General features: G+C 36.3%; 1 protein-coding gene and 1 non-coding gene across 2 annotated transcripts in view; one reads left to right on the top strand and one right to left on the bottom strand.

The window, feature by feature from the left end:
* LOC121478834 (ubiquitin-conjugating enzyme E2 E2) overlaps positions 1–25,846 on the bottom strand; it is a 356,204-nt gene that overhangs the window by 96,701 nt on the left and 233,657 nt on the right. The gene's annotated exons all lie outside the window — the stretch shown is intronic.
* LOC121479150 lies at positions 8,500–8,604 on the top strand. The gene has a single exon (XR_005984666.1). It is a non-coding gene; the product is annotated as a U6 spliceosomal RNA (small nuclear RNA).

Genomic DNA, 25,846 nt, shown 5'->3' on the forward strand with positions numbered 1-25,846 from the left:
GGCTGTGGTATCCCACAACCTGCATTTTTCTTTGTATCCCTGACATTGTTATCTGGCTCCAGCACCCACAATCATGGCTGTCTCCCCAGGAGCTCAACTAGAAGGCCAATGGTGAAAGTAAACTGCACACACAGATATACAATAAATGTTTGTGGAACAATAATAAATAAACATCTTTAGTAAAAGACTAGTCTATTATTATAGCACAGTAGTAAAGACTGGGCATCAGATCAAGACACCCAGGGGTCTGAATCCTGGCTCTGCTAACTGTGTGAATTAAAGCAAGTTATTTAGTCTCCTACTGTTCCTTCGCTTTTGAAAGAGTGGCTCCCTCACAGAGTTGATGTGAGCATTAAATGAGTTAATATACATAAACAGCTTACATCAGTTGCCCAGCTTGTAGTAAGTGTTATAAAAGTTAGGCTATTAATATTATCAGGTAAGTAGAAACTAGTAGGGCTGAATCAGGGTCCTGAAGCTCACCTGATCCTTTACTCCTGGACCCAAGACATGGAAATAGGAAGCGTTTCTTTTTAGGGGATCTGATTTCCCTTTTCTGTATCTGGTGTATGACACCTTGTATGCTAATGTCTCTGTTTGTCCCCCATACTTCTCCCTATTTAATACAGAGCTCATGAAACAAAGTGACAAGTGACTGCTAAGTCCTGGCTATCTTGGTTTATAATTCAGTAAAGAATAACTTAAAAAAAAAAGAGTAACTTCAGTTTTTCACGTTCCATTCTATAAAAACAACTGACATTGTACCAAGCCCAAATTCTCAGATGCTGTATAATAATAATGGCTTTAAAATTCATTCTCTCACCTCCATGGTACACACACATTATCACTTCAACCACAACAAATAACAAAATATAGAGGGACTTTTTTCCACCCAAGTTCAGGAGAAGAAAATGTCAGCCCTGTAGAGGAAGGTGCCAAATGGCTAAAACAGACCCTACTGTAAATAATAATCCCACATTAAAAGACACTAAATGATTGTCAATGAAAGACAGCATTTAGCAGACTTAATTAAAAATCTCCCTATGATTACTTCAGAAGATCAAGATCTCCACCAAGACCAAAATGCTAGCTATTGGGTGCTGACACTTATTTTCAAGAGTTCCTCACCTTTTCTTCAGTGCTTATTATATGTAGAGCACTGTGCTATGATCTGGGCAGATGAAAAACAGTCCCGATCCCCAAGGGGCTTCCTATCTGGGCAACACAGGAGAAGGCAAGATGTATTTATAATTAATATGCGATGGGAATCCTGTAAAAAGAATGATTTCATTTGCTGGTGGGTAGGCTTTCTTACACCAAAGCACTACCAGGTCTTGTTTCAGCAGTAACCTGAGAAAAAGAAACATCAGACTTATCAAATGGGGTTTGAACATATCCCACAGGTGGTTTCTAACATGAAGCGTATCTTCTCTAAGGAAAGGCTTCATAAAAAAGATGGCAATTAAACCAGGTTGGAAAGATAAAGTAGATTTCAAAAGGTATAGGAAGATGAGGCATAACAGGTTAAAAGCATTGCATGTAAAGCAGAGAGGAGGAAAGTGAGTTTCCTGTTGGGAGAACAGCAAAAATGCCAGCTGTGGTTAGATAATCTAGGGCTTCAAATGCCATGATAGGAATTGGATATGGATTCTAGAGACCTGGAGTTTTCAAATTCGTTGCTTCTAGAAGCTGTAGGGCTCCAATGAGATCTGTTGGGATCACTAATCTCTCTCTTCCCTCCCTACCTGAGTTTCAGTGAGAGAACTTCTACTTTGTTTACAATCCCCACCCCCCCCCAACACACATATATACTCAGCACATGATTTCTTTGAACAAATGGAGTCCAATGCTTTAAAAGAAAAGTTTGAACTGCTTCTGGAACTTAAAAAAAAAAAAAAAAAGCCTGGGTTTTATTCCAGATTAATTGAATCAGAATTTAATGACCACCTAGGGTTGAGAACGACATCAGAATGTGAAGTCGCTGAAGGCCTAAAAGTGTGGTCTAGAGACCAAGAGCATTATTCAATCCTACCTTATCAGAATCTACATTTTAAAAAAGATCTCCAACACAATAAAAAATACATTTATTATTAAAAAAATAAATAAAAATAAAAAAGATCTCCAGATGACTGGTTATGTACATTAAAGGTGGACAGGCACTGAAGGAAGGTTCTAAGTAAGGTAATCACCCAATGAAATCCGTGTGATATAATTTACTGATCATCTTCTACTTGTCAGACATGATTGCTGGGTACTTTTTATACTTCTGTGAACCTCTTTTTTCTTATCTGGAAAAGGAAACTTTATTTACATTATGGGGCTGTCATAAGAATTAGATATCCATAAGGTGTTAAGTATAGTGCCTGGCAAAAAGTGTTTTAAAAATGGTTACTATTACCATTAACATATATTTGTTTGAATTATTGCCATTCTGCAAAATTACTGCTATCTGAAACTAAGGGTCAAAGAAGTTTAATGGCTTGACAAAGGTTACACAGTAAATGGTGGAAATGGATTTCAAATCTAGGACTGTCTCATTCAAAAGCTTATCTTCTTTCCCACACAATGCTCTGACATCAAGGCTTTGGGTAGATTGGAAGTGGGAGAAACAGAAGACAAGGCAATGCTGATGATAAACTAAATGGTGCTAGTATTAGCTTCCACACTTCTGTTTAAGAGAGTAGAATTGTCCAAAATTACAGACAAGTACTAATAAAAAGCATATCTGAGTTACATAAATCCTGATATCATGTAAACACTCAGCAACTAATATTTATATATTTAGCTAGTATTTAACAATATTTAATCTCTAGATAGGTTTATAGAGTTCACAAACCACTTTCACATGCATCACAGTCTTTAACCTTAACCACAACTATGTTAGATGGGATTATTATTCTAAAATGAGATCATTCTATTTTTTCTTCCCCGAGCCCCTATTTAATACACAAACCTGGATTTCCTAATACCTTAACTATAAGGTATTATATACCTTATTATAAGGTATTAATTATTATTATATAAGGTATTAATACCTTAACTATCAGGCTTTCATGTTAGGCCCTGTGTTAAAAAACAATCGAGATTTTTAATGACATATATAGAGTTTATCTCCTCTCCTTTTTCCTGTTAGCTGATCAGCAAAGGTCAGAAGATAGATGGGCTTTGGTGAAAGGAAATAAGAACAGGGCAGGTAGCATAGGTATATCTATCTTGTTTGCTCCAGTGAAGGAATGGAAGGTACCTGACTGAGCTCTGGGATAGTTCTCAGCAGAAGTGTTGCCTCGACTGGAGGAAGAGTTTTTAAGAGATAGCTCCACAAAACACCTTAGTAGAGATGAGAGAAAGAGTCACCAAAGAGAAAACTAAGAAGTTACTTCTTGCCTATTGGTGTATTCATAAAATATACTGAGTTGTGTCCTCTGCTTCCTATATAATTTGTGCCAACATTTCTATGAGGCATCCTTAAGAGTCTAAAAATTCCTGATTCTGTAAAGAATACATATTTTTAAAAGCAAAGCAAACAAAAGGATCTAGAAACATTTTATTCCTCACAATAATTGCAGGGGTGGAGCTATGACAATACTTTCATACTGCCTAGTTGTCTAAGGATAGACCATTATGCCCCTTGCTTTCATGAAAGATTTTGTAGTCTGCCCTTGTAAAACATTTATGGAAGTGACTTCCAGCACTCAACTTAGTTATTTAATATTATACAAAGTTCATTAGTCATGGTATCTACATCAATTTTCTACAGAAGCTATTATTACCTTTATGATTTCAGTCACTGCCTTCTTTGTAAGCAAAACAAACAGAGATTTTACTGAAGCTCTGCTATTTAAGAACTACCCATTTGTAGTATCCCGTAATAATTCCTGTCAGTGTAGGCTATCTTTGAGGGGTTTAGTGGTTTTTGCTTTTGGCAGTGCTACAATGCTGGAAATAACTTATACTGCCCATCCCCATCTTACAGTGTCTGCTAATAAGTTAGGGTTGTTGGCTGCCAAGCAGATTTAATTTACCCACTTCTCAGCTTGCATTAACCTTTGAATAATAAAGCACAGCTGAGGCTGCTGTAAGAAACAAACCGAGGAATGAATAATTAAAAACACCTCCTCAGCCTTGGAAAGACCAATTCCTAACCATTAGGGAAGATTTAATTGTGGCTGAAGCATTAAAAAGGCGAACTGTATTCTTTATAAACTGAAACAAACGCTAAGGACATAGTGTGACTACAATAGATGTAGTATATGAAAAGCAAAGCTCTGAAAGCACTCAGTCATCAGTTCAAATGAAAAAAGTAAGAGTAGTCTGATTCTAAAGAAAAACAATTACTTCTAAAGATGGGCACTCTTACTGTCTACATACAGAAAAAAATTGCTACTACTTATAAAAGCTATTATTCATCTGATACAGGTGGACTGGCTGGAATAGCATTTGAAGGGATAAAAATGTTAAAGCTGAAACAAAAGGTTGAGAACAGAACAGATTACAGGAAATCCCTATCTTCTTTGAATCTGTCAAGTGCTTATGCCAGCTGGGATTCTTTGCTTTTGATGGATTTAATTTTCCTTTGGGAACCCAAATCTAATGTAGCTGTCATATTTATGTGTTAAGATCACTAAACAGTCACTGCTGTTTTATATACTTGCTAATATCTAATAACATATTCACACCAAAAAGTATCCTCTTTATCTGAATAGCTGGAAACAATTTTCTGTTCCTAGACCTCCAGCAAAATGGAGGACATCTCCCTAAATCAGGATGGGCAGTTTCCTCCCATTACTGACTTTAAAGTATGTCTGTTTAATTCTTTAAATTAGGAAATTTTTCTTGCACTTTTTTTTTTTTTTGGCCCAATTTAAGGTCTTTTCTCTCTATCTCTGTTCAAAACATCAGTGCCCTTCTCATAATAACCTTTCAATTACTGGGAGTTGGGAGGTACCAAGTAATTTTTTCTGTACCAAGCAATTTTGTGGCTTTTAAAATGGCTTTAGTCTTCATATTTATGCTTGTTTTGGGTCTCTGAATCTTCTCTAATTTTTGGTCTATCTAACTTAAAGATGATTCTTTGTACATAATAGGTAAAAGGATGACCAAATGAGAACAGAATTGGAGTTGCTGTTTTGCTATACACTAACTTCTCATTTGGGAGAACAGGAATACTATTTTTTTGTTCTTGAGGGTTATATTCTTAATATTTTCATGTGTCACATGAATTTTTGATGTAAGAAAACTGACTGTTGGCTTATGCTGAACTTGTTTCCTGCTGGGACTAAAAATCTTACAGTTCTATTTGTAAATAGTCACCACGGGAAACGGTTCTCATTACTCCAGATTCTTCTGAACATCACTATACACTTGCCACCACCTTCAAATGGTCAGATACTTGTTTAAATTTCCTTCGGTGTTCAGTCTATTGTATTTTTCTCAGAGTTAGTCATTTTCTAACACTTGGTTTCACTCCAGCTCCAGCAAAATAAATGATCCCTACCCTTGGTTTCCCACAGGCCATGACTTCTGTCTCTGTTACAGCACTTACCTTAGGCTATGTTGTCCTGAGCCTTCAGCAGCAGCCTGGAGTCTCAAGGGGGCAGGTGTTTTGTCTTACTCATCTTTGCATCCTAGTAACCCACAATGGTGTCTGGAACCAGCAGATAGCCAAAGAGTATTTTTTGATTGAATATGAATTCACAAAGAATTGACACTTTTAACAGCAACCAAAGAGTTGAGGGCAGAATAGGTACTGAATAAACAGATGATTAACTTCTGTGTGTGTGTGGAGGGATTATATTTTAAGCTGTTTAATTTTTTAAATGTTTTAAATTTACAGAAACATTGCAGAGACAGTATAGAGTCCTCATATGCCCAATAGCCAGTTTTCTTTATTACTAACATTTTACATTAGTACGGTACATTTGTCACAATTAATGAGCCAATATTGTACATTAGTATCATTAAAAGTCCTTAATTTATTGAGATTTTCTTAGTTTTTATCTAATGTCCTTTTTCTGTTCCAGAATTCCATCTAGGATGACAGACTTTTTAGTAGTTGTGCCTTTTTATGCTCTATTCTTTTTTAAGTAGAGATATACCTCATTTTATTATACTTTGCAGATACTATTTTTTTTTTTAACAAATTTAAGGTTTGTGGCAACTCTGTGCTACAAGTATGTTAGCACCATTTTTCCAACAGCATGTGCTCACTTTGTGTCTCTGAGTCACATTTCAGTAATTCTCACATTATTATTATATTTGTAATGATGACCAGTGGTCTTTGATATTACTACTGTAATTGTTTTGCAGCACCATGACCACTCCCATGGTGTATTTAATCGATAAATACTGTGTGCATTCTGACTGTGCTAGTGACTAGCCATTCCCTCTCTTCCCCTCCATGGGTCTCCCTATTTCTTGAGACACAACAGTAATAAAATTAAGCCAATTAATAACCCTATAATGGCCTCTATGTGTTCACATAAAAAGAAGAGCTGCGTATCTCTCACTTTAAATCAAAAGCTAGAAATGATTAAGCTTGGTAAGGAAGGCATGTCTAAAGCTGAGATAGACTGAAAGCTAGGCGTAAAACAGCCAAGTTGTGAATGCAAAGGAAAAGTTCTGAATTAAAAATGCTGGTCCAGTTAACACATGAATGACAAAGCAAAACAGCCTTATTGAAAGTTTTAGTGGTCCAGATAGAAGATCAAACCAGCCACAATCTTCTGTTAAGCCAAAGCCTAGTCCTGAGCAAGGCCATAACTCTTTTTGATTGAGAGAGGAGAGGAAGCTGCAGAAGAGTTGGATGCTAGCAGAGGTTGGTTCAGGAGGTTTAAGAAGCCGTCTTGATAAGATAAAAAAGCAAGGTGAAGCAGCAAGTGCTCATGCAAAAGTGCAGCAAAATATCTAGAAGATCTAGATAAGATAATTAATGAAGATGGCTACATTAAACAACAGATTTTCAATACAGACGAAACAGCCTTATATAGGAAGAAGATGCCATGTAGGACTTTCACAGCATGAGAGAAAAAGTCCATGGCTGGCTTCAAAGATTCCAAGGACAGGATGGCTCTCTTGTTATGGGCTAACGCAGTTGGTGACTTTTACTTGAAGCTAATACTGACCATTCCAAAAGTTCTAGGGCTCTTACAGATTACATTAAATCTACTCTGTGCCTACTCTAGCCTGTGCTGTATAAATGGGACAACAAAGCCTGGATGACAGCTCATCTATTTATAACATGTTTTACTGAATATTTTAAGTTCCACTGTTGAGACCTATTGTTCAGAAAAAAATGATTCCTTTCAAAATATTATTGCTCATTGACAATGCACCTGGTCACCTAAGAGCTCTGATGGAGTTTTCCAAGAAGATTAATGTTGTTTTCAGGCCTGTTAACCACAACATCCATTCTGTAGCCCATGAATCAGGAGCCATTTTGACTCTCAAGTCTTATTATTTAAGAAATACATTTTGTAAGGTTACAGCTGCCATAGATAATGATTCCCTGATGGATCTGGGCAAAGTAAATTGAAAACCTTCAGGAAAGAATTCACCATTCTAGATGTCATTAAGAACATTCATGATTCATAGGAAGAGGTAAAAATATCAACATGAACAAGGCAACCCTCATGGAGACTTTGAGGAGTTCAAGACTTCAGTGGGGGAAATAAATGCAGATGTGGTGGAAACAGCAAGAGAATTAGAATTAGAAGTGACACTTGAAGATGTGACTGACTTGCTGAAATCTTATGATAAAACTTTTAGCAGGTGAGTTATTTCTAATAGCAAAGAAAGCAAAGAAAGTGGTTTCTTGAGATAAATCTACCAGTTGTGAAGATGCTGGGAAGACTGTTGAAATGACAACAAAGGATTCAGAATTATTATATAAACTTAGTTGATAAAGCAGTGGTAGAGTCTGAGAGGATTGACTCCAATTATGAAAGAAGTTCTACTGTGGGTAAAATACATTCAGACAGCTTTGCGTGTTACAGAGAAATTGTTTGTGAAAGGAAGAGTCAATGGATGCACAGCAAACTTCACTGTTGTCATATTTTAAGAAACTGCTACACCCACCCCAACCTTCAGTAATGGCTACCCATTAATCAGCAGCCATCAACAAGGCAAGACCCTCCACCAGCTAAAGGATCAACTCCTTGAGACCTGAGGTGATGGTTAACATTTTTTAAGCAATAAAGTATCTTTTAATTAAGGTATGTACATTTTGTTTTAGACAAAATGCTATTGCACTTAATAGACTACAGCATAGTGTAAACCTAACTTGTATATGCACTAGGAAATTAAAAAAATAATTTGACTCACTCTATTATGATATTTGCTTTACTGCAGTGGTCTGGAATCAAACCCACAGTGTCTTTGACCTATGCTTGTAACAAAACAAAAACTTAAGTAGAGAAACTGAGTGAAGTGTTATGGAAATACTTGGTCTATCTTTTCAACTTTTCTGTAAATCTAAAGTTATTCCAAAATAAAAGTGAATTTGTGCTTACTCTAGCATCACATATAATAACATTGGAACTATACCGAGATGAACATGGACCCAGCAGCACAAAGATGACATAAATTTGTGAAGCATTCCATATTTTCTTTTAAAAAGTTAATTTAAAATCTGATACTGGAAATGACAAAAGTAATGTCTTTTTAAAAAAAAATTTTATTTATTCATGAGAGAGACAGAGAGAGAGAGGCAGGGACACAGGCAGAGGGAGAAGCAGGGTCCATGCAGGGAACCCAATGCGGGACTTGATCCTGGGTTGCCAGGATCATGCCCTAGGCCGAAGGCAGCACTAAACTGCTGAGCCACCCAGGCTGCCCAAGCAATGTCTTTCTTGAGTTTCTTTTTAAAAATTTCTGTATGTACAAATAAATATTCAGCTTGCACATTTATGTTTAAATTTTAAATATATGATTACTCATCAGTTCCAAACTTTCCTTGATATACCTGCCTACAAATATCTGTTCATTAAGTTATAAAGGAGATTAGTACAGAATGGAAACGAGTAACAATGAGAAAGCTTGAGACACCTGAGAAAGAAGTGGGATTGATTGGGCAATAGTTACTCCAGCATACCTATATATTTGACCATTTATCCTCTCATCTACTCTTGGGCGTATAGAAAGAAGAAAAGTAAAAAGAGAGAAACAAGGCAGTGGGAGATAAAAGAAAAGTAAGAGAGCAGGAGTAAAAGATCAGTCTGAGACCACTAAAATGTGACAGGATAGACTTGTAACTTACAATTATATTTTTATTTATTTTTTAAAGATTTTATTTATTCATGAGAGACATAGAGAGGCAGAGACACAGGCAGAGGGAGAAGCAGGCTCCATGCAGGGAGCCTGACATGGGACTTGATCCCAGAATACCAGGTTCACTGATCTAGAGCCAAAGGCAGAAGCCCAACCACTTGAGCCACCTAGGTGCCCCACAATTATATTTTTAAAAGCTGGCAGAATTGAATTTTCTTGTCCTATTCCAGTTCAAACCCTGATGAATATAAAATCTAATTAGGTTTAGATAAGATATATTGCATAATGCATATAAACGTGAAAAGGGGCACCTGGCTGCACAGTCTTTTAAGCAGCCTACTCTTGGTTTCAGCTCAGGTCATGATCTCAGGGTACTGAGATTGAGCCCGCAACAGTCTCTAGGCTCAGCAGGGAGTCAGCCTGGAGATTCTCTCTCTTCTCCCTCTCGCCCTGCCCCTACCCCACCTTGGAATAACTAAAACATCTCCATCAGATTTGATTTACACTAATTGCTTCAGCATACCATGTCTTCTTAAAAAAAGGTATTTTACTCTTTAGTAACATAAAGAAATGCTTAAAATATGTTAAATAAAAAGAAAAAATGATGTAAATGGAATCAATTTACTTGCTTATTTATTCATTTATTCAAAAAATATCTTCTAAGCTCCTCCTATGTGTCAGTCACATAGGTAATGCAGATTTAGCATCTAACAAATCCAAACTCCTTCATAAGTTCATGGAATTTATATCCTAATGAGGAGAAGATAACACTAAACAAATAAACAAGTAAACACAGTTTGTCTGACAGTGAGAACTAATGGGGAACAATAAAACAGGGTTGGTAGAGGCAGTGATTCCAATTTATTTTTAAAAACAAAACAAAAACAAAAACACATATGTAGAACATTTAAGTATTATTTTTATGAAATGTGTCTACTTCTTTAAGTTGTATTTTCCTACTCCAAAAACAATCATGTAAAAGCTCCTAAAAATATATTAGCACATAATATACTGTTTTCTCTGTGAACTGTAATAGTATTTAGTTTTATGTTCACAGCTGGCTGATGATTTGGAAAAAAAAAAAAACTATCCTAATTCATGTAAGAGTTCTTTCTATTTTAGGTTAACAATTTATTCACTGCAAACACAATTACATTGTTTAGGACCAGAACATGCTAAATATTCACAACCTAATTTTTAAAATTATAATTTTGTTAAAGATTACACCTCTTCAGCTGAATGTTAAAATAAAGACAAAATTTCTTAGTTAAAAAAAAAAAAAAAAGGAATTTAACACACAAACTTCCAGAGTTAAATCAACAGTACAATTGGAAATAATAAACTCTGGACCTTATCAGTTAATGTCACAACATTCCAATCTGATTATTTCTATAACTTTATGTATGATGTAGGTAGCAGCAACTCACGACAGCTTTTATAGTATACATGACTATACTATAACAAAAAATAGCTTATTAAACATTGAACATAGTAGAATGAAAAATCAAATGATTTAGATTCATTAAGCTTAAATTGTGGGTATCTTTTAGTGGTTTTCTACTGCCAACTTCATAAATCTTATACTATTCAAGTATAATTATATTCAATGTCTGTTCATATCAGTATTAAGAAAATACCTGAACTGTCAAAATACAAATACTATTTCTTAAATTTCAAAAACAAAAGCAACAAACAAGCACCTACCTTAGAGACAGATAATCCCACCAGGTAGCAGACAGAAAAGCAAACTGATACTGATAAAAATATGTGGGAAAAGGAACATTTTGAAAGACCACAAAGTAATCCTCTAATTTTAAATGCAGACTTTTATTTAAATGGCAAATGACAGATCAACTCATGGTTGTTCAGAAAGACTCAATTTGTTGTAGAAATATTAAAAGTATTCACAGGTTCATCTCTCATGCTCAGCTTGCCAACTCCGTGGCCTTGTATGGCAATTAAGGTAAGCAGCAGTTGATGAGAAGGTCTATGTTTTGGTAGTTACGATATTATCACATATAAGCATAGTTCTCTTAGAATAAACATATATAAATGTGTTCTTTCTTTTACTAGAACAGTATCAATAACAAGAATATGTCAAAGATCTGCAACTATGTTTGTAAACTTGGCTCACATGGATTTCAAAGAGAGTTGCATGTCTAACTGAAAAATCCAGCACAAAGCAACTGAGATGTTTCCCTTTTATGGTTAATCACGCTTTAAAAATAAACTCTTGGAAAAGCTCAAACTCATATATTGGCTTGTTCCTGCTCTTCCATAACACCTAACCAAATTAAGTTTTGATTTATTGATTAGAATTTTAAGAAATTCGTTTTATTCAATTTAACTATGCTACATATTAATAATGAAGTTACAAACAGAGACCAAGAGAAATCTATTAAGGGAGGACTGAAAAGAGAATGGGTTATTACTCTTCCTAACAATGTTGCTTAAGGAAATGGTTTAGAAAAATGGTTTCAGGGCAGCCTGGGCGGCTCAGTGATTTAGCACCACCTTCAGCCCAGGGCGTGATCCTGGAGAATCGGGATCGAGTCCCACATCTGGCTCGCTGCATGGAGCCTGCTTCTCCCTCTGCCTGTGTCTCTGCCTCTCTCCCTCTCTCTCTCTGTCTCTCATGAATAAATAAATAAAATCTTAAAAAAAAAAAGACCAAAACTATGAGAATGCATACTTTCAGGAAGTATGAACAGTGAAATTAGAAGCATACCAAGAACAGAAAAATAGATGAGATCCTGTTAGGTTTGACTGGCTTTTCTGATACTAACAGATATCAAGAGGAAAGCAATGATGAGTAGATAAAAATATGCCTACCCCTGATGATGATGTAAAGGCAAGGAAATAAAGATAACCATCACAGGGTTATGACTTCTAAGAAGGAATCTTATGGGAAGAAGAGACCAGAGGCTGATGTGGACCAGAAAGCGGCCAATCAGTGAAAAAGGCACTGAGCAGAGAACCCAGGTTCAATCTACAAAACGGGTGGTCACCAAGAAGGTAAAAGAGAATATACATACATTTTCTTTTTTCAAAGAATACACACAGAGTTGTGTTAGAGAGGTTTTTAAGTGCATTACTACCCTTCTTTCAACTCATTGCCAGCATTCATGAACATTAAAATTCTATGTTCCTCTGCAAATAAGTAACAAAGGTAGATTTAAAAGCTATTTGTATCAGTGGTAGTAGGATAATTAACAACTATGTTAATTGGAATTTTAGGCATTATATCTAGAACACAAACAATAGTAAGATAATGTTTTGTATTCACGATTTGCTCACCAGATAAATTTGTGGGTCTTCTGAGATTCAGCCACCTGTTCTTAGGCAACATTTAAGTACAAATGTATTTGTATAATAAAGGTCATTTGATTCTTTTGTTTCTCATGTATTCGTTATAATTAATTCAAAGTCACTGTAACCAGATGCCTGAGTAAAGAAAAGAATTGCACACACAGCCTGAAGAAAGAAAGGAAAAAATCTTTTCCCAGGCTCTAAAGGAAAAAAGAGAACTCAAAATTTTCCTAGGAATTTTCATAGAATTATTGAAGGTAAGGTTCTTTTTAAACACTTAAGACTTTGGACAATTTATGTTTCCTTATTATAACTCACTAGACTGGAAAAGGACTATTCTACTTATTTCAAAGGTCCAAGAGTTTATATATTTAGCTTTTCAGAGGGCTGAAACCTCCCCAATAAGGTTGGAATATGATATGGATTCCAAAGGCTAATTGTAGCCCAGCTTTAGTTCCACTACAGTGAAGAAAAGAAAATGTCTTTCTTATAACCAAAGGTATATTAATTCATCCATTAAAACAAATGTAGATGCTAGATCCTCAGGGCACAGTGGTAAGACACTGCTGTTCTTCTCAAGTTTTACCATTTAAGGGGAGAAAACAGACAACAAGTTAAGGGACAATTACAATGTACTATGATAAATGCTGGCTGTAATAGGAATAAGTACAGAATGCTTATGGAAGCAGAGAGAAAAGGCTCCTCAACCAACTTGTGAGAGATGAGATCTGAGAGATTCAAAGAAGTTAACCAAGAGTAGGGGAAAGTGGAAAGATGGGCAGAGAGAGAAAGGCAGGTAGGGGAAGAGCAGAGGCAAAGTGCAGGAGGCAACAGACAAAAGGAAGTTTCTTTCAGAAAACTAGGCACTGTGTGGTGCTGTGGCAAAAAGGTGATGCAGGAAAAGTAAGCAGGGCCAGATCAAGAATGCATCTTTTATGCAATGCTACGGTGGACTGATTCTGAGGGCAATGGAATCACCAATAGGTTTTAGAAAGAGAGGTGAACATGAACATATTTTCATTTTTGAAAAACCAACTCTGACAGTGGTGGAAGGAAGTGAGGAAGCAGCTGAGATTGGGGACATGAGATGAGTTAGGAAGCTTTACTGTTTGAAGGTAGAAGATGATAGTGGAATGACAGTGCCCTGGAAAGCAGTCTGAATTCTCAAGCCAAGGCACAAAAGGAGCAGGCTGAATTTGAAGGGTCTGTAGGACATCCAAGTGCCAATGCCCAGCCAAGTATGAAATTTAGGTGAAAGAGCGGCTGCAGACTAGATTTGGGAGAGAAGAGTACATAAGTACATCTCTAGAGCCCCAGGAGTAGATCAGGTTATGAGAGAACCAGCAGTGAAAATGAGGAGACATAGGAAAGTGTTTTTAGGAGAAACACTCATGGGACTTTTAAAAATATGACTTAAGGGATCCCTGGGTGGCGCAGCGGTTTGGCGCCTGCCTTTGGCCCAGGGCGCGATCCTGGAGACCCGGGATCGAATCCCACATCGGGCTCCCGGTGCATGGAGCCTGCTTCTCCCTCTGCCTGTGTCTCTGCCTCTCTCTCTCTCTCTCTGTGACTATCATAAATAAATAAAAATAAAAAAAAAAAAATAAAAAAATAAAAAAAACTTGTTTTTTAAAAAAAAAAATATGACTTAAGAAGAGGAATCAAATGAGTAAAGTCAGGAGAGCATGGTATTACAGAGGCTAAGAGAAAGGAAAGCATTTTATGGGGAAAAAAAGGCAAAGGGTAACATACTGCAGAATGGTAGAGAAAATAAAATTGAGAATAGTCCATCAGTTTCAGTGAAAATTGATGTTTGTGAAGGGACGCCTAAGTGGCTCGGTGGTTGAGCATCTGCCTCTGGCTCAGGGCATGATCCCGGGGTCCTTGGATGAGTCCCACATCAGGCTTCCTGCATGTAGCCTGCTTCTCCCTCGGCCTATGTCTTTGCCCCTCTCTCTGTGTCTCTCCTGAATAAATAAATAAAATCTTAAAAAAAAAAAAAAAAGAAAAGAAAACTGATGTTTGTGACTCTGATTAGAGCAGTTTAAGTGAAATGTCTGGCGTTGTGGATTAAGGAATGAACAATAAAAGAGATTAAAAGATGATGATGTGTTTCTCCTTCTGGATGTCTAGATGGGAAAAGGCAGAAAGGAATGTGGCTTGAAAAGGAGGCAAGAGGGGATGGAATACAAACTATTCAGTCAAGAAGGAGGATAAAATCACAGACAGAAGGATAGAAACTTCTACTATAACAGGAAGGCAGTAAGAGAGAAGGAAGAAGGGAGATGGAAGACTGAGGTTTAGCAAAATGTTAGCATCACATTTCTGGAAACAATAGTTTGAGCCCAGATTGCCACCTTGGTTGTGTGACCATGGGTAAATCTGACCGTGTATGGATAGAAACTTTTCTGGTCCTCAGTTTACTCTTATGAAGATGAGGATAGTGGATTAGATACTCTCTCAAGGCTCCTTCAGTAATAATTACATAATTACAATTAGGTCATAATCTCATGAGGGTTTTTTTTTTTTTTTTGTGAATGACTATAAATTTGTGCTAATGTAGAGAAATGGACATACTTCTCTCTGATATCCACATAGTCAAAAGAGCACTTTGAACTAGATTTACATTATAAAGTAAAAACCAGTATCACTGTATGGCTCAGGCATGTAACAGAAATGTGCAGTCTGGTCTAGGCTGCCCAAACACAAAAACTGAAGACAGGTTGGTGCTTCTTTTGACTCCTGGAGATAATCAGCAAAAACCATGTGAATTGATTTTGGTAACAGAAAGCTACTAAAATATTCAGAAAAACTAAAGTTCTCTCTACAAAAGTATTTGAATGAAATCAAGTAAGATCTTACCTACATTATAAGTGTTTAAAATGTCCTTTTTATAATTTTCATTTAAATAGAACAGAAGTTTATTTCTTGCTTAAGTCATTTTCAATGTATGTTGACAGAATGGGGAAATCACACTCTGTTCTTATTAATTTAGAGACGCCATCTCTTTCCATTCAAATAAAAAGTTCTTAACTTTTTGTTCCATGACTCATTTGGCAGTTTGGCGAAGCATACAGACCTTTTCTCAGAATAATGTCTTTAAATGCATCATATAAAATGTATAGTATTGCAAAGGAAACATTATACCGAAATATGGTTTTCAAAGTATTTAAAAATTTGGTGTTACAGATGTGCTTCCTTATTAGATTTAATGACAAAATTTAAATTGGTGAATCCATTAATTATTGTAATCTTGAAGCAGTGAGCACAGATATTATTTTGAGATATGAAGAATAAAAATAATATGACTTCTATTGGTGTTAAGAAATACTGACAAAGACCTTTTGCACCCACCTGGCCAATTAGTCAAGAGACTGTGGATTGTACACGGAAATACTCTGTATTTCTGCCGCCCCACCTCAGAGGCCAGAACAGAGTCACATGGGCCACTACCTAGTGTCCAAGAAACAGAACTTCACCAGTTCTTACTCTGAAATCTCTCTAGTTGTTTTTTGGGGGATGGGAAAAAGGGCTTTTGTCTGAAACTCACTCTCTAGTAGATTCTTCAGCAAGAGCTCAAGAGAACATTTCAATTCTTGGAATATTCATAACTATTTTATCTGTGGAAGTTATATCTGAAGGTAAGTTTGGCTGGACAGAAACTTAGTTGCTTGTGTTTTCCATCCTTGAGTATCTTAAATATGGTATTTCATGGATTTTTCTCCAGTCAGCTAATTACTTAAGCTTTTCAAATTCTGATTTATGTTTTTTTTCCCCAACCTATAGCATTATTTTTTTTTCCATTTTGTTTTAAAATAACAGTTTATAGTTTTGGGATGCCTGGGTGGCTCAGTGTTTGAGCGTCTGCCTTCAGCTCAGGGCATGATCCCAGAGTCCTGGGATCAAGTTCCACATCAGGATCCCTGTGGGGAGCTTGGTTCTCCCTCTGCCTATGTCTCTGGCTCTCTCTTTGCCTCTCATGAATAAATAAATAAAATCTTCATTTAAAAAAAAATGGTTTAGTTTCCATCTACTTTGTAGACTTTTGGGGGCATGTTTTCATTGTTGGGACATTTTGTTTACAATAAACACAGGGGTGCATGTATTTTATCAAATTAGTGTTTTCATTTTCTTTGGGTTAATAGTAGTGTAATTACTAGATTGTATGGTATTTCTATTTTATATTTCTGAGGAACCTCCACATTGCTTTCCACGGTGGCCACCCCAACTTACATTCTTACCACTAGTGCACGATTCCCTTTTCTCTACATCCTTGTAAACACTGATTATTTCTTGTCTTTTTTGATACTAGCTGTTCTAACAGATGTTAAGGTGAAATTTTGTTATGTCATTATGCCATCACCTGCTTTTTATCTGGACTTTTATTCTTCTCCCCTTTTGTCCTGCCCTGCTCAATTTGGATTCTATTTCAAGCAACTTTTCTCCATGAGAAGATCTGCTTTTTATCTGGACTTTTTTTTCTTCTCCCCTTTTGTCCTGCCCTGCTCAATTTGGATTCTACTTCAAGCAACTTTTCTCCATGAGAAGATCTGTTTTGGAAGGGAGCTTTGGTTTGCTTGCTTAAAGAGTATATAAGGACTAGAATGATCCAGCACCATCAAACTGAATTGCTTCTTGGTTCCTTTGTATTCACCCATGAATTAGATCCTGCAAAAACACCCATCTATCTCCAGCATCTACTCTGATTGGCTTAATGTGCATGCTGCTGAATAGGTGTTGACAATTTAAGGGATTTCCTATTCTCAGGGTTATCATTTGCCCTGTTTCTTTCCCCTGCTTCCTCCCACACAGTTACTGGTTCCATCTGAATCTTGTAGTTGTTGGTAACTGGTCCTTACCTGCTAGTATCTGGGGGTTGGAGGAGGTACCTGGTTTTGATGTAGCTGCTATACACGTTTTGATTCTGACATCCTAGTTGCTCTATTTTTATGGAGAAATTAACGAACAATGGCACTTCTGCCAATCTTTTAGGACTCTTCCTCCTGAAATTTGTGTTGTTTTTTAATATTTTATTTATTTATTCATGAGAGACACAGAGAGACAGACAGGCAGAGACACAGGCAGAGGGAGAAGCAGGCTCCATGCAGGGAGCCCGACATGGGACTCGATCCTGGGTCACCAGGATCATGCCCTGGGCTAAAGGTGGCACTAAACGACTAAGCCACCGGGGCTGCCCCTGAAATTTGTGTTTTTTAATTTAAAATAATTATTGTTTAAAATTTACTTCAGAGTAATATGAATTGGGGCTATCAGTCATTCTAACAAAATGTAAAACACATCGGTGATTTTCAAACTGTAGTCCTTAGAACCCTGGGAGATTTATGTATATGTGTATGCATAACTGTATATGTACATGCACTTCTGCTTTCCTTTCTTTACCCTACTTTGAACAGAAGGGATCCACCATAGATACTGTACTTCCATGAAATACTGTTTGAAGAACAGATTACATGGTTAAAAGGGTCTGAATACCAATGTTCAGGAGTTATCTTTTAAAACCAGTATTTAAAACCTCAATAGGGATCCCTGGGTGGCGCAGCAGTTTGGCGCCTGCCTTTGGCCCAGGGCGCGATCCTGGAGACCTGGGATCGAATCCCACATCGGGCTCCCGGTGCATGGAGCCTGCTTCTCCCTCTGCCTGTGTCTCTGCCTCTCTCTCTCTCTGTGACTATCATAAATAAAAAAAATTAAAAAAAAAAAAAAAGAACCAAGCTAAAACCTCAATAAAGTGAACTGATATTTGTAAAAACTGATTTAGTATTCAGAGAGATAATTTGAGCCAAGAACTACAACCAGAATTCAAGAAAAAAAAATCCTCACAAATATCTTTTAACAATCTCTCATGTTTCTCAAAGGCTTGAAGAAAAAGTATGTATTTACTATATTCCTTTACATTTCTGTTAATAGTTTCAACTGTGGTATCAAATATAATTCTTAAGTTGTCCAACTATTTACTTAGAAAAATGTGAAAATTTAAAGTTACATATGCTTTAATCAAAAAATGATCAAATTCCATTTTTCCACTTTGTCTTATCTATTTAAAACTTCAAATTCCCTTAGAGGTATTACGAATGAAATGTTTATAAGAGCAACTTTAGAAAAAATAAAAACAGAACCCTAAATGTAAGTGTTTGTGGAGGAAGACATGATTCCCTGTAGGGCAAACATTCTGGTATATACTATAGTATATAAGTATATACATACTTATGAAATTGGAACCCATTGATCTACCTATCAGCCCTGCGGATCCAAGAGATCAAGATCCATAACCTTCTGGTAAGCAAAGAAATGTTCATTTCCCTGGATGGTGAGAGTCCCAGGAAGAATTCCAAGCAATGCCATCTTGGAATTCTGGCAAACCAGAAAACAGTGAGTGGGGCACAGCATCAATAGTTCTTTTAGAGTTCTAGAAGGCCAAATTTTAACATCTATTGGTGGATTCTTTTTTTTTTTTTAAGATTTATTTATTTATTTATTTATTTATTTATTTATTTATTTATTTATGATAGACAGAGAGAGAGAGGGAGAGAGCGAGAGAGAGAGGCAGAGACACACACAGGAGGAGGGAGAAGCAGGCTCCATGCTGGGAGCCCGACGTGGGACTTGATCCCGGGACTCCAGGATTGCGCCCTGGGCCAAAGGCAGGCGCTAAACCGCTGAGCCACCCAGGGATCCCCCTATTGGTGGATTCTAATGTATTATTCTATATTTGATCTCTGGTAAACAGTGCCTTCCTAGGAAACCTCTTCTTACTAAATGCTTTTAAACTTTCCAACCTGCCTGATAGATACCAGCTTCTTTTACTAGAAGGTTCAGATTAGTATTACTTGGGTCTTGTAACATTTGCCTACATGGTTGCATGCCAGATAAACAAGGCACTGTAAATCCTTATTCAGAAACTTGCCAGACTGAAACAATATTCAAGGATTGTGTGTACAGAAAAGTTGTGAAAATGAAGGAAAAGAAAACTATAATTGTGTTTATTTTAGAAATCAAAGGCCTTCAAGTAAAACACACACATACACAAATATACAAATTGGCAATAGATTACATTTTTCTTTGCAATAGGCAGAATCCTTCATTGAAAAATAGAGTGAATCAATGTTATATTCTCTTGGAACTTGTTTAATCATGTATAATATTAAGGCGAAGTCAAACTTGACATATATATTATAAAATATAGTTCTTCTGTCAGTGAATTACCTGTCAACTTGACAGGTTCAATTCTGCTTTAAGCTATTACTGAGGTACTTGATCATCCTAAGAGTGCAATATGCAAAAGTTCTTGCTGGACAGAATGGAATATCAAAACTCATGGAGAAGTTGCCACAGATGTCCACCGATATGACTATAAAGGTAGAGCCATAATGTGAATAAGAAAATATATTTTATTAGTGCCTTATGTAATTTAGATGTATCCATTTTTTGCTGCAATTGTTTCTTTTAGGGTAAGTTACCCTCATCATCCTCTGATGATCTTAAAAATAACAATATCCATCCTTTACCATTATCTTCTCTCTAATGTAAATGAAGTAGAATGTCATAAAGATTTTTGGTGCTCCTCTAATTCAAGTCCCTCATTTTATAATTAAGTCAATGTAATCCACTTTATTTAAAAATAAAGACAACACAGGTGCCTGGGTGGCTCAGTCTGTTAAGTGTCCAACTCTTGATTTTGGCTCAGGTAGTGATCTCAGGGTGGTGAGTGCTCAGTGGTGTCTGCTTCTCTCCCTCTCCCTCTGCCCCTTCCTGTGCTTGTGCTTGCTTGCTCTATCTCTCAAATAGATAAAGAAACCTTAAAAAAATAAACACAACATTTAGCATATGCTCATGATATACCAGGCTTCAACACATACGCTCCAATTTAATCCTAACAGCTCTGTGAGATGGATTTCATCACCCTCAATGTGGAGATGAGAAAATCAAGAGATGCATGGCTTGATCAAGAGCACATACAAAATTAATTCTAGAGCCAAGATTAAATCTTTATAGAGTACAAGTCTATTTTGATTGTTTATTAGTCGTTTGATTTGGTTCCCAACTCTCTCTAGCCCTCTACTTTCACACCTAATCTAATGTGACTCATCCAAGGTCATGCAACTAGAGTAGCAACATTTGACTCCAGGTTGTCTGACATCAGAGATTTAGCTGTTCCCTCCTCTCTTCACTGCAATTCCATTACTGCATAGCTAGGTATCTCCTCCAATTAAGTACTTTAACATCAGACTTTGACTACTACCTAGAAAGTGCAATGAATAAAGTACAATGGTAGATGCTCAGTGTATTATAACTATCCCTAAACTAAATGTATCAGAATGTATCATGCTCTTATTTTTACTTTACAATGACCACTTTTCCCTTTTCTCCAAGGATCTGCTTCAATGCCCTTTGTTTTGGCATTAAAGCAAATATGGGAAATATAATAGAAATATAATTGTGTAATATGGGAAAAATACAGGATAGTCTTCTTTGCCCATATATACTTATAATGTTTGTATAAATTAAAATTTGAAGTAGAGAAAAAAAACCCCTAAATTGTGTGTTATCAACTGGAAGTCCAAATAAAAGAGCACTAAAGAATGAAATAAGAAGGGTAAATGACATGTAGGATTGACAAGGATTGGCCTTGAGGGAAGGCAGAAGGCATGGCTTGAAAACAGATATTAGGTGAGTTGCAAAATCCAGAATGGTCTATCTGGAGTAAGTGGGTTTTGTAAGAGAAGTTCAAGGAAAGAAGGCTGCCCAGTATAATGAGGCTTTGAATATCAGCTTTCATGATCATGATTCACAGAGTCATTGTTGATTGCTGAAAATAAAACTAATACTTATCATTTATTTACTCTGTCCCTATGCTGCACTAAACCTTTATAGTATTTCACATAAATCTTGATTGTAACTCCATGAAGTAAAGATTATTAGTCTCATTTTCAGTTGGTATAACTGAGGCTTGGTCAGGCAACTTGCTTAAAAGTCACTGGAAAATTAAGTAGAGGATCAATATTCTAAATCATGTCATTTGGATTCTAAAACCCACACTATTTCTGACAGTTGTTTCACCATTAAAACTAACAGACAAAACAACAAAAAAACTTTCTCAAAGCACACATCTTACACCTTCAACTTAAACTATATTCAAGTATAACCACAAAGGGAAAACTATATTTAAAAGATAAAAAGCCAAGAAAAGAAAACCTTTTTAAGCCCGAGGTTTCCATGCAGCCAAATGGAAAATATACAAACACATGTAAATAAAGTATACCTTATGACCAACAGTGACTTTGAAATCCCAAAGGACCATATATTTCATATTTAATAGAGCCCTTCCATATTCCTTTTAGCCAACTTCATTTAATTGAGTATCACTAGCTGTGAGCTAATTGTGCAAATAATAGGCCAATGTTTTCTGTATGTAATTTATATGTGTACCTATCTATTTAGCACTAACTGTAGTATCCTTCATTTAATATTTTCTTTATTTCTTTTTTAAGATTTTATTCATTTATTCATGAGAGACACAGAGAGAGAGAGAGAGAGAGAGAGAGAGAGAGACAGAGACACAGGCAGAGGGAGAAGCAGGCTCTTCACAGGGAGCCTGATGTGGGACTTGATCCCGGGATTGGAATCATGCCCTGAGCCAAAGGCAGATGCTAAACTGCTGAGCCACCCAGGCGTCCCTAATATTTTCTTTAAATTAAAAATGTTTCTCAAGAAGCAAAATGCTTTTGTAAGCCCTTTTAAAAAATAAAATACCTAGTTTAGCCTCAATTAGAAAACCATGAAATCATGGTTCTGATATACTAGTTATAATACTTTTCCCAATTTAAACTAAAATTAACATAGGTAATTATAAATTTTAAAATGTTTATTTTGTACTCTCTGTAATCATCTACACACCTCAGGTATAAAGCATCATACTTAGGAAGCCACCTTAAGAGGAACTCTCCTAAGAGGGAGGATACTTAAAAAGTATTCTCCTGTTACTGTTCATGCTGTTAACGGGATCTGTCCAACTCTAAAGCACATGGGCATATAGTCATAAATGTACAGTACCCTGAGACCAGAAACTCAGTCAAAACAGAAATTTTGTAAGAAGTGAGGCATACTATAGAATTCTCACTTACAGTTAAACATATATTTTTCCTTTGAAAGTTACTGTTCAAGTAAGTATTTGTAGGCGTTCAATTATAATGGCTGAAGTAATTCTTTAAATATGTCAGAATACTTATCATTAGTTAAGGAAAAATGCCAGTTGTGCTAGAGCTGGGAGGCTGACGGGGGAGTGGGGTTTGGAGATGTGAAGTACAGAGAGAATTCCACAGACCTGGCCTGAGGAACAGCAAAAGTGAAGATTCCTTCTGCCCACATTTCTATTCTGGCTAAAGGATTTCTCCAATTCAGCCACTGCATAACCACTGGTGGATCATCTACTACATCTTAAAAATCAGGTAATGAATTTGTCAGATACTCTTAGTTATGAGCAAGAAGTAGTGGGAAGTTTTGTGGAGAAAAGTTATGATAACCATCCTAAACTAATTCGTGACAGTGATCTTTTAGAAGTTTATGACGTTTGGAGCCTTTAATATGAGATGAACTATACAATACCTAGTGTGATTTAAACTGCCTATTGCCAGGGCAAGTAGAGCTGCCTGGATTCTGGATTCATACAGATGTATCTTAGCTGCCACTTGTTAGTTGTATGACCTTGGAAATTCTTTAAGCAATTCTGTTTCAGTTCATTCAATGGTGATAACATTACTTACATCATAAGATTGCTGGGAGGATGAAATGATACATGTAGAAATAATAGTTGAAGAGCAAAAACAGTATGTAGAATAATAATAAGTCAATAAATACTGCTATCAGTTATGTGAAGCAGCTTCCCCTTTAATGAGCAAAAATGGAAATGAAAATTTAAATGTCCATGAGAGCGCTTAGGTTACAATATACTTGCTTTCAGAGGATGTTAAGGAAATTATTAATTATACAGATGTGCAGCCATAATCTTAAAGTCCATATTGCAAATTGCATTATTTGTATTTAAGATTTCACATACATTAGAAAAACATTTGGTAATTAATGAAGCATTTTCTCACATATTATGTCATTTGAGTCCCACCACAAAGCCTAAGAAGTAAGCAGCACAAGTATTATTCCTATTTTGTAGATGAGGAAACTAAAGTTCAGAAGAGCTATTTAATTATCCCACAATTATAGTAACTGGAGAAGTACTTTCTTACTGTATTACCTCTGCCTCTCATAATTTTTACTTGTTTCACAGTTTAGGATAAAGAAATGGGTATTATCTAATTAAATTCTGATTTAAGATTACTGTTTATTTGCTTTGCGTTGGATTTAAGTAGAAGCGACAAAGTATTTTTCAGCACAATAAAACTTCACATATCTCCTTATTAGGTTCTAGAAGAGTATCCTGTCTTTGAAAGACCCTAAAAATAAATGTAAAAATTTATGTTAATAGTTGGTGTTACTGGCTTTTATTTTGTCTCCTTGGAAAAAAGTAGTAAGCACATTTAAATAATGAATTAAACACCTATCTACCATAAGTAATAGAAATACTGTTGACTTTGCAGATCAGGTTCTGGTTTATCCTTCAAAGATCAACTTCAAGGACGCCCGTGTGGCTCAGAGGTTGAGGGTCTGCCTTTGGCTCAGGGCATGATCCCAGGTCCTGGGATCAAGTGCCGCATCTGGCTCCCCTGTAGAGGGCTGGCTTATCCCTCTGCCCATGTCTCTGCCTCTGTCTCTAACTCTGTTGTCTTTCATGAATAAATAAAATCTTAAAAAAAAAAAAAACAAAGACCAATTTCATTACTAGATGATTGTTCACTTATACGGTCACCAGGCAAAGCTCCTCTGCCATAGTTGTTGACTTTCTGCTAAATGCAAGCCAGGGCTTTATGGCCATTAGGGGTATAAAACAACCACAACAGTGATATGCAAACATGCTATTTTAAAATCAAGTCCAATGTCACAGTTCAGATATTTTGTATATTCTAATTAACAAGACCATTATGATCTTTAAAATATTAATGAAAATGGCTAGCATGAAGCCCTCTATTTCTTTTGAGCTAAAAGCAGAGGACCATTCTATATTACAATAAATGACAGTAACTAAACATGAAGGAGTTTGTAACTACATGGAATAAACTTAAAATGGTTTTAATCTGAAGCAAAATGAGGTAGTCAATGATTACTATGTTATGTTGGGCAGTAGTAATTAAAGACAAGCAGTTTATATATGTACTATTTTAAAAAGCCAATACAAAAGTTTATTTTTTTGTAGATTTTTATTCTTTTATTTGAGAGAGTGGGAGGGGCGGAGGGAGAGGGCCAAGCAGACTCCCTACTGAGCATTGAGCCAGACATGGGGCTCATCGCAGAACCCTAAGATCATGACCTGAGCCGAAGTCAGATTAACTGACTGTGCTCCCCAGCAAAATATTTTAAAGAAACAATGTAGAAGAGAGAGAGTAACTAATCAGATCCAGAAGCCACTCTGAGGCCCTCTCTGTAGATATCTGGCATCTAGGGACCCAGGAGGTCAGCCATCCCAAGTGCTTGGCAGGGGGGGTCCCATGGCCTAATGTTCCATAACCATCAGGTTATGACTACTTCTGGTTACTAGGAATATATGATAAAAAATGAGTCTTGGATCTCTTGTGGTTTATAATAAAGCAAAATCTTCTCTGATGTGACAAGTAAAATGGATTTGAGCCTCCAGGTTGACAGGCTCAGATTCTCCTTCCTAATCCCAAATTTCCTACAATTCTGCCAATTAATATGATTTAAATAGAAAAAACACTGCTAGGGTGGGGCCAATAGTCATATCTGCCTAGTATGATTTGGTTTAGTTGAATATCATCTTTTCTTTGTTAGCACCCTTAGAAGGTACACACTGTAGGAATTATGGGGAAAAGACTGATAATTAATTCTGAGCAAGATATATTTAACAAGGCAGGTCTTTCAGTAATGGAATATCAGGAAATGCAACATTTACTGACCTCTATTTATTGAGTCTATTAGGTCTCCCCCGTAGACAGCCTTAACCATCTAACATGCAGTAAGAATAATTTATTATAATATCACTACAGCTAACACTTCTGTAGTGTCTACTAGGTGCTAGGCACTGTTATATATACATTACATCCCAATTGGGGTGGATTACTATTACATACCATCCCAGTTTTACAGACAAGAAAACTGAGGCATAGAGCAGTTAAGTAATTTCAAGCTC

This window comes from Vulpes lagopus, chromosome 19 (assembly GCF_018345385.1).
Source record: "Vulpes lagopus strain Blue_001 chromosome 19, ASM1834538v1, whole genome shotgun sequence".
Classification (NCBI taxonomy): domain Eukaryota; kingdom Metazoa; phylum Chordata; class Mammalia; order Carnivora; family Canidae; genus Vulpes; species Vulpes lagopus.